The sequence below is a fragment of the Phyllopteryx taeniolatus genome, chromosome 5, assembly GCF_024500385.1.
Source record: "Phyllopteryx taeniolatus isolate TA_2022b chromosome 5, UOR_Ptae_1.2, whole genome shotgun sequence".
NCBI lineage: Eukaryota > Metazoa > Chordata > Actinopteri > Syngnathiformes > Syngnathidae > Phyllopteryx > Phyllopteryx taeniolatus.
The window spans coordinates 18,081,169-18,092,330 of NC_084506.1; positions in this window are offsets into that span (position 1 = coordinate 18,081,169).

Below are 11,162 nucleotides of genomic sequence, written 5' to 3' on the forward strand. Positions count from 1 at the left end.
AAATCGTCTGAATGGCTCAAAAAATGTTAAAGAATGCTAAAATCATCATTGCAGAAATGTACCGTTTCCTCAGTCGTTCTGCCTTGGTGAAATGACATGGAAAGTTTTGTTTACCAAGAGAATGGTTGAGCTTTTGCCACACGGAAGTAGATGTGAGCTCTATATTATGAAGTGTTTTATCTAGAAGTATGATAACACATCGTGCAGATTTGATGTGTTGTATTAGCGTGAAGTAGCATCGCGAAGTTGTTAAAAGTCACGTCTGGAGTTCCAAGAAAGCGTTTGGTCACGTCCACAAAGATAAGCAAAGACAAACAGTCAAAGGGGAAACGGCCTGACAAGAGAATATAAATATACAATACTCGGGGCGGAGCGGCGTGGGAAAGGTCAGCGTGGGAACTGGGCCTTGTTGTTTTGTCAATGACTTTGGACAAGAGCGTCCTACTCCAAAGACTACCACGACGGCCGCGCCGCTTCGTCATTGTTCTCCCGTTTCCTCCCGCCTGGCTTCGCGGCCTCCTTCGCCGGGCACTCGGTCGGACGTTTCCCACGATCTCCGGGCCTTCCTGCGCGCCGCTTACCGTTAGCGGTGGCTAATTTAGGTTCGCTCCTGCTGGGCTCGGCCATTGTCTCGCGTGGGAACCGGGGAGTCTTTTCTCACACGCTCGTGTGGAGGTCGAGGTTAGGAGTTTCCATGGAAAGGCTGGAAAGTCAGACCACTTCCGCTGTGAAACGTGTTTTACACCAGTTTTTTCGACTTGGAAGGCTAAATCCCAAATCCCTGTGTGACGTGTGTATGGTAACGTTGATATAAAAAGTCTACACACCCCTGTTCAAATGCCAGGTTTTTTTTTTGTGATATGAGAAAAATGACACCATTATTTAATCAGCAGCTCCCCCTCTCTCCACGCCATGCAGTTTGGTTTCAGATCCAAGCATTCCACTGAAATGGCTACATGCCTCTTCATTGAGAAAATAAAATCTTCTCTCGACAAGGGTGGAGTTGTAGGGGCGGTGTTCTTGGACCTCAGGAAAGCTTTCGATAGAGTAAATCACTCTGTTCTTCTTACCAAGCTCTCAAAATTTAACTTCTCTCGCAAAGCTGTGAGCTGGATTGAATCATATCTGCATGACCGAACACAATCTGTATCAGTTAACAACTGCAGATCAGAGTCTCTTAGGCTAACCTCTGGAGTCCCTCAGGGATCAATATTGGGCCCCCTTTTATTTAGTCTTTATATCAACGATTTGCCCACTGTTTGCTCTGAAGCAGAGTGCGTAATGTATGCAGACGACACAGTTTTCTTTGTTCATGGTCGCTCCAAAGATACTGTTGCTGCTAAACTCACTAATACAATGTCCTGTGTCACAACTTGGTTGCAGGAGTTCTGTCTACAGCTAAACGTTTCTAAAACTGTAGGCATGTATTTCACTAAAACAAATAGAGTATCACCTGACCCCGACATACTTGTTAATGGAGAAAAAATGCAAATTGTCAGCCAATACAAATATCTTGGGTTAATAATAGATTCACAGCTTTCCTTTAAAGTCCATATTGACAAATTGTGTAAAAATATCAAATTAAACCTCGCAAAATTTTCGTGCAATTTGGAATGAAATGTCAACTGAAGCTGCAAAAATTTACCTGCATTCGATGATTCTTAGTCACTTTAACTATTGCATAACCAGTTGGTCCCAGGCTGGTCAGAATGCAAAAAAACCATTGGAAGTTTTGTACAAACAAGTAATTAAAGTGATGGATAAAAAACCAAGGCACTATCATCACTGTGCAATTTTTAAAAAATACAGTCTTTTAAACTGGGACAGTCTTCACATATTTCAGATTTAAATGTGATTTATAAAGTACTGCATGATTTGGCTCCAGCTCCTCTGGCTGAGTTCATCAGCCAAAGAAACAGCTCTGAGCGTGTCACTCGAGGCTCTGTCAGAGGTGACTGTCTCATTCCTCTGCGCAGGAGCACTTTCAGTAAGTCAGCCTGGTCAGTGAGGAGCGCTGGTGAGTGGAACTCAGTACCTGAGGAGGTTAAACTGCTTACAACATACAAGGCCTTCACAAAAAAACTGAAAATGTGGCTAGTTAACACCTATAGCTGCCAACACTAAAAGACAAGTATGTTATGTTGTCTTTTTGTTATGATCAAAAAAATTATGGTTTTATTCTCTCTTAATAGTATAGTTTGATTATGTATCCTGTATTATATTGTCTTGTAGATGTATTTTACTGCTTTTTTACATCATGGCCAGGGGACTACAGATGAAAACTAGCCTTCTGGCTAATTCTGGCTTTTTTAACCATGTGTACTTCATGTGTTTTATGAAATTGCATTGTCCCCTTTCAAAAATAAACTGATAAACAAGATAAACCATTTTGAAACTGTTCCTACCATTGATTATAAAAAAATAGGGGGAGTAAAAATAAACTACTGAGAGGGCTCGGGTTTGTAACGTGGATGTGCTAACCACAAGTATACTATGCCGCGAACCTTTAGAAACATTCACGGTGAATTCAGTGCACTCACAGGCCAGCAGCAGTAATGGCTTGTACTTGAATAATTAAATAACATGACTTCACTTTTTCATTTTTTTTCCTTGTGTAATCTAATGTATAAATCATCCACTGTGTCTCAATAGATTGCTTTGAAGCACACGATCAGACATGGATAACGCTGCAATCGGTCTCGCCATTTGGCAAGCTTACATCCTCCCCTCCTCTCTTGTCCTTCAAGTGTACTTAATAAATCGAATCCCACGAGGATAACGCTTGTCGGCTTTATCAAAGCGGCCCATCTGATCTGCTAATTGGTGTAGTTTCCTGCATTTTTTAAATCTTCGTAACTTTTTTTTTTTTTTAAATAATAAAAGCTGTGCTGCATTTTTGTGTGCGTGTCATTGTGAAACACAACAGCACTCAAGTATGCTGACGAGGGGGTTGTGCAAGTGTATGTATTTTTGTTGTGGCGCCCAAACATGAAGCGATCGTGTAAGACACGTGCACAAACACCAAATACCTGTCAGTGCCTTTAATAATAATGTTTAAGATGTTGCATAAGGAAGTACACGTATATTTATTTCTGCAGTGGTGGGAAGTAACCAAGTACAAATACTTCGTAACCGTACCTCTGGAAAAAAAAAATCCAGTGGTGTCTTGATATACCAGTTGAATTTGTTCTGTGACCACACTTGTATCTCAAAACAGTCATATCTAAAAATCATCTTTCCCCTTTGAAATGAATGCAAGTGCCATTAATCCGTTCCAGGCTTCCCCCAAAAAATCCAACAAAATGTGTTGTGGTATTTATTTCAATGAGGAAAAATAGCATTCCATAATATTGTAGTTCATGAAAACATAGTAATGACATACGGTAATTAAAAAAAGAATTAAATAGGCTTGTCAAGCTGCATCAATTAAATGGCCATTGTGGTGCTCTTTCTCTCCAACAGCAGACAGATATACTGTTCATCAGTACGGCACTAATATTAGTCGTCCTCCACAGAGGATAAAGAATATATGACTGTGAGTACTGTTGTACTGATATTGTCCTTCAACTGGAAGGAAACCAATATCAAGTGATGGTGGCCGGATGTTGTTGAAGTTTGCAATCGCCATCTAGTGGTGGGGCTCTGAAGTGCAGTCGTATCTCAAATTTTACTCATATCTCAAGGCAAAAACATCGCTCAAGCGACGGATCGAATGTCAAGGCACTTGAATCTTGTATCTCAAGGCACTACTGGTGGACATTAGTGATATCGTTAGCCAAGAAGCCAAATCCTTGCCCTAAGTGGATTTTTAAGGTTTTCAGAAAACAAGAAAAAACACAACAAATTCAACAAACAAGAAAGGTCCACTTGCCTCAATTCAACCTTTGTGGATTAGCATGGCCTAAATGATTACTTTGTCAAAACAGGCTTGTTAATTCTTTTATCTGTTCCTTGGGTAAGCTTTGCTGCCCCTGCAGCATGGAATACCCCGCTGACTAAACTAAAACTATCTGAATTTATTCCAATTGGAGTTTTCCATTGTGTCCTGGGGGACTGTGAGACTACTGAACAGTGCCTGTGTTCTAAATTTTAAGTTGTTGTTCGTTGTTGTGTTGTAGCTTATGCGCTTCTTATTGAAAAACACAATTGCACCGCAATCATGGTACATTGTTACTGTTCTTATTGACGTGCTGCTGACCTCTTGGCCATGTCACCCCATGAACGAGATCCTGATCTCAGCGGGTTTTTATCTGGTTAAATAAAGGCTAAAAAGAAAATTCATCCAGGAAAAGTAATACAATACAATACAAAAACGTTCCAATTTTATATTTCCTTTGGGCACTTATAGCAAATATAGCAATTATAGCAAAGTTTTTTAATATGAACCTTTACCAAATGTTTTAGATGTCACTTGGCGGTAAATAAAGAGCTTAATAATGGCATTTCTTTCCAAAAAAATAATACACACCCCAACGGTTGGAGGACATGGAAATATTGCAGGAAATCGAAACTATTGTCACAGTGACCATTTCTACCTTTATCTCAACTGTGTCGGGTACACTTTTGAGTTCCATATTGACAAGAAATTTTATAAATGTTAAATTGTTCTACCAAACAGTTGAGCTGGCGTCAATGGCGTCCCTAAAAGTGATCACAGTGGTGCCTTGAGATACGAGTTTAATACATTCTGTGACCATGCTTGTAACTCAAATCGCACATATCTCAAATCATCTTTCCCCATTGTAATGAATGAAAATGCTGTTAATCCATTTCAGCCTCCCCCCAAAAAATAAAATTTGTAATGTGTTTTTCAATAAGAAAACTAGCACTGTATCATATTGTACTTTATAAAAACATTCAGTAATAAGATAATTTAATAGAATGTAAAGAATTAAAGTTTGTGCATTGTCTGTCTACGTTTTGATGAATTGTTTGTGTTGAAATATCCGTTGCTTAAAGGATTATAACATTGCTACTATCGATGCTATTTGTTAGCCCATCAATGGCATTTTGTATTTTGTTTTGTACTAGCAGAAGCAAATTGTGTGGTTGTTATAATATACATGTAATTCTCTTTGTTTTATGTTTAATTTGACAGTAAACTTCAACTGAGAGTTGAAATAAAAATTGAAGCCTTGTTTTGAAGAATTTTTCACTTTGTGCCAAACTGCTGCTTGTTGTGAAGTGAGTTGACTGCCATTATACACCACTCGTATCTCAAATTTTTGTTCGTAAGTCAAAGCAAAAACTCAGCCGAACGGCGACTCGTATCACGCAAAAACTCGTTAAGTTGGGTCACTCATATTAAGGGACCACTGTATTTGCTTTCATAATGTAATCTACTGATGGCCGAGCAGGTAGTTAAAGGGTTAAGTACATAGTGTGAGTACTTTTGCCACCTGGGACTTTTCTGGAAGGTTCAGCGTGTCCCTGGTAGGAATGGGACTCTTATATAAGACAACAGAAAAAGTGCTGAAGGGCGACACGATTTGGGAAAGAGCAAGTCTGTTGCCCCTCCAGTTTATTAAATAGAATAGACAAGACGCTAACAGATTAGCTGCCCATATTTCCCCTCCCATGTGACCTTGGATAATCTCGTATTCGCACATGAGCCGAGCGCTAACAATGGTTTTGCAGCCCCTAAAGCTGATCCACCACTATCTGGCAGGCTCAACATGTTGGCCTCAATATCACAGAAACTCCAAATTGATTGTTAACAGTTTCCAGAGTGCCTCACCGTTTATTTTGTTCCCTCGTGCTTTGAGTTTGTCACGAGAAAACACCAATCCAGTGTCATGTTAATGACCAAAATCCAGCACAAATTAGAGCACTGGAGCAACTTTTTCTACAAATAGTGATTCGGGCCTCGGTGTTGTTTACAGGCAATCTTTGTGTAACTGGATTGGGGGAGGGGTGTGTGTGTGTGTGTGTGTGTGTGTGGGGAGGGGGGGGGGGCAATATAAACTAGGTCTGTTTTTACACCACTCGCCAGCATTCATGTGGAAATTCAACAGTGAGATGAAGCGTGTCACAGGCCACAACATTAAGAGCACCTGTGCCATCTAACGACATTTAATAAAGCGGGACCTCATCAAACCATTTTCACTCTAATCTTGTAAACACTCCTATTTGTTCGCCACTATGTGACTGGTTCTTCAAGTAGTTTTACTTTGTTTTACAGTATGTTATTCATTATTTGCCTAAGGGGATAGAGACCAACAGTTTTGGTTAAGGGTTAAATCCATAAAGGTTCCCTGAAAAAAATAATCTGTGAATACACAAATGTGGAACCGCGACTATTGGGGGGGTTCACTGTAGTTTTGCAACACATGAGCTGTCACTCGTCCGATTTTTGTATTTATTTATTTTTGGTCTTGAGTGGCGAGCAAAAATTAGAGTTACAAGCGCTAGCTGTGGTGAACTTCACAACAAGCTGCTGATTGTATACAATCTTCAAAAAAGTCCAAATGCTTGTTTCAAGCTGTTTATTGCCATTCTCAGTTGAAGTAAAATTAAACATAAAATACAGTGGGTACGGAAAGTATTCAGACCTCCTTAAAATGTTTACTCTTTGTAAAGCCAGCCATTTGCTAAAATCATTTAAGTTAATTGTTTTCCTCAATGTACACTCTGCCATTCCTCCTTGCAGAGTCTCTCCAGATTTGTCAAGTTGGATGGTGCATGATGGTGGACAGCCATTTTCAGGTCTCTCCAGAGATGCTCAATTGGGTTTAAGTCAGGGCTCTGGCTGGGCCATTCAAAAACAGTCACGGAGTTGTTCTGAAGCCACTCCTTCGTTATTTTAGCTATGTGCTTAGGGTCATTATCTTTTTTGAAGGTGAACCTTCGGCCCAGTCTGAAGTTCTGAGCACTCTGGAGAAGGTTTTCGTCCAGGATATCCCTGTACAAGGCCGCATTCATCATCTTTTCTTCGATTGCAACCAGTCGTCCTCTCCCTGCAGCTGAAAAACACCCCCACAGCATGATGCTGCCACCACCATGCTTTATATAATATATAATATATTTGAGTAAAAATTGTTTTTTTTCCAATGGTCATCTATCATCTGTGGATTTTCGCTATTCGTGGTCTGAATAGCGGGGGTCCACTGTAGTTATAAATCTTTAAACAACTGATATTTGAACACAAATGGTAGCGAAACATGCAGACAGAGCATACGACAATACTCACAGGTATATATTCTTTATCCTCTGCGAAAAAAAGACTAATATTACTGCAGCTTATTTGCAACGGACTTCTTCTGTTTCATCATCAAATCTACGTGTAGTACCGTATTTTCTCCTGTATAATGCGCATTTCCCCCCCCCCCCCCCCCCCAAAAAAGTCAAAAGTCAATAGTGCGAATTATACATGGGTATAGGGGTAAATGGGGGAGGGGGGGAAATCACATTTTATAAATGTATGCCGCCATCTAGTGGTTATGAAAAAGCTGTGCACATTCATTCCAAAATGCCACCGCCACCTCGTGGTTATAAAAAAGTGTAGCCTACACTTTCATTCCAATATGACAGGGTACGTATGACTGCATATATGTACAGTTGTGCTCATAGGTTTACATACACTGGCAGAATTTGTGAAATATTTTTTTAAACTATGACTGATGACTTAACAACAACCATCATTAATTTCTTTTGTGTTATTTTTTGTTTAATGATAATGCTTTTCTCAAATGCTTGACCGTTTAATTTGAATCCCATTAAAATAAAATTAAATGTGTTTCGCCTGGTCCTTCCTGTTTTCTTTAAAGAATTGTAGCCATCTTACAAATTCTGCCTGGGTAATCAAACATATGAGCACAACTGTGTGTTTTCTAATTTACTTAATAAAAGTAGGCCTGTGAATTTCAAAATAAGAGCAAGTAAATTAAAAAAAGGATTACATGTTCAAATAAAGTGCTTAACTTCAGAATAATTCTTTGAAAAAAAACCTAACAAAATACAGATAACGCTACATGTTTTGATCATATGGGTGGACGCAAAATCATGCATTGTAAAAATGGATTATACATAGGTAGAAGGGTTTTCCAGAATTTTTAGGTCAACTTTGGGGGTGCGTATTATACATGGGTGCACATTATACACAAGAAATTACGATATGTCTGTATGTTTTGTACTGCCTCCTGGTGGCCAAGGAGTGCACATCAAAAAGCGGCCCAGTGATTGAAAACATGTAATCATGATGCACAAACTGTTCTATTTTTTGCATTCTATTTCGTTATGTTACTACTGAATGCTTTTTATAAAATAAAAATACTGTAGATTGCTATATTTCTTATTAAAAACACATTTTAAAAAATGTTGGGTTTTGGGGGGGACTGGAAGAGATTAATGGAATTTGATTTGCCTTGATTTCAATATGGAAAGATGATTTGAGACACGAGTGTTTTGGGTGAAAAGCATGTCTCGCAACAGATTAATCTGAAACGTCATTGCAAGACTGTAGTTTTAAAATTAAAACAAAACAAAATGTAGCATCCGGGAACACATCCATCAGCTGATCAGTGGATATCTTTTCTTATCTTATCTTTCTTTATCTAAACCATGGGAGGTTTCCAGCCACGGGATGTTTCCAAGCTCTTCCGTCACGATCTCGTTGATACTCCTCAGTGACCTTCAACCCCCGCCCGCCATGATTGCCATCACCAGCCAGCTAAGTTGGGCAAGCATCACTGGCATAACTAATGTGCCAGGATCAAGTAGCTGGGCCTGTTATCTTGTTACCGATTGGATAAACTGTTTGGCACGGGGACTCTTTGCCATTCCACCTTACATAACGGGGGTGCTGCGTTCGGTTGTTTGGGCCTGTTGGACAATTTTTGAAGGGATGTCTCGACTCTTGAGCTAAAAACAGATGATGTTCTCTCTTTCGGGAAGTTTAACGGTCCCATGATATAAAATTTCTGATGGAAACAATATGATGGCCAAACTCTGTTCAACGCCTGTTGCCCTAAAAGTGTAAGTTGCTAAACAAAAATAGTCGAGGGTCTGGAGGTGCGCCACCTTTATTAGCCGGTAAACTAATCCTGGCACACAAAGATTTAGGGCGTAAAAAAGCTGTAGAAATGTAGGCCAAGCCCTCGGGGCAAGGCAAACTCACAGTACTAGTACTCACTGTATAGCATGCTATGAATGCACACACACGCACAAAATGTTAAAAGCAATTTAACAGTTCTTTGCACTGCTCGAAGTTGAATCTAAAAATTAAAGCAGAGGCTTCATTGTATAACAACATCTTAATTTCCCTCATGGCATTACCGCACAATATTTAGAGTTCTAAAATTCTCATCTGATGGCTTAAAAAAAAAAAAGATGTTTGGGAGCTTTATCGGGGAAGGGACCATTTGTACAAAATATTTAAAATGTAAAACGTCAAAATAGAATTAATACAGATCCGTATTCAGAGGTGATTTTTTTTTTTTAAAGTGTGTTTTTTTTAAAAAACCTTTAAAAATATTGAAATTCAAACATAAAATTACAAATGTCCAAAGAAATTCAAAATTATATCCAGCCAGTGATTTATGATTTGCAAAGTTCTGTAAATGTAAAAAAAAAGCAAATGAATTAAAACAAAACTCACACTGAAATCATGAATACAAATCAATAACATTTTGGAAAACCAAATATGATCAAAATATATTAAGAAATATTTTAACAATGATTTTAAAAAAATACATTAAAACATTTAACAAATAATTTTAAGAATATTTAAATTTAAACAGTGCAATTAAAAACACAAACAACATTAAACAATACAACAATTTTACATTATATATACAGTGTATATATATATTTGAAATGTCTTTAAATGATTAATTTTTTTTAAATAAACATAAAAAATTCAGTCGTGTGGTCTAACGAAATAGAATTATATGATTAACGTGGTTAGCCCATTTGCCTCACAGTACTGAATTTGAGGATACGAATCCGGGCTGTGGCATTCCTTTGTGGAGTTTGCGTGTTCTCTCCATGCTTGTGTGGGTTTTCTCTGGGTACTCTGGCTTCCTGCCACATTCAAAAATAAAAAATAAAAAACCCACGAACCAAATCAGGATAAGCGTGATAGAAAATGGGTAGATGGATAATAAATTAAATACCATTACAAGTAAATAGAGTAACAATAGTGCAATTATTTCCAAAAACACATGCACAATTCTTTGTTATGTCTGAAATAAGGTAAAATTTCCTCGTGTTCCAATAAGCCACATAATGGAATAATATCAGACTGTCAATGCTGATACATAGAACATAAGCCTGGCAAAATCATCTTCATGCGTCGTATATCCTGGATGACGCTGGTGATGAAGTGCCTTTTGCTACACTGCATGTTGGCTCGCTATGATGCCAAAGGCTGCATTGAGCCTACTGTATACATGAGATGGTGTCAGTGCCATCTGACCTTGTCTGCATGTCGCCTGTGTACTTGGCAGCATGTGGGCCGCTGACCCGAGTGGCAACGTGTGGCAACGTGTGGCCACTTGTTGCTGAAATACTCTCACCTTATCCAATGACAACAACTGTGGCGCAGTCTCAAGGCAGACATTTTATAATGCACAATAACGTGTATATGTATTATTATATATTTTTTTTTTACAATATATTACAAGTCACTGATGGTATAGTGGTGCACTCGCCTGACTTTGGTGCGGCAGCGTGGGATCAGTTCCCACTCAGTGACGGTGTGAATGTGAGTGCGAATGGTTGTCCGTGTCTATATGTGCCCTGCGACTGACTGGTGACTAGTTCAGGGTGTAGTCCGCCTTTCGCCCAAAGTCAGCTGGGATAGGCTCCAGCGCCCCGCGACCCTAACCAGGATAAGCGGTGTTGACAATGACAATATATTACATATTACATACACGTTTGAGGTTTTAATTATATATTTTTATTGTATTAAATATAGTACTTGGTTTATTGAAATGAATCGTAAATTGTATAATAAAAATTAGAAAGATGTTTAATTTTATTACTGAAATATAAAAAATGGAATTAATTATTAATGCAATAAAAAATGGGAATGCTTTTTATGCTTTATTAAAATATTTATATATACATATTTTAAACACATTCGTTTCACCATTTTTATTAAAATAAATTTAATTAGTAAATTCTAATTACATTCAATATTAATAGAATAAAAATGCGAATAG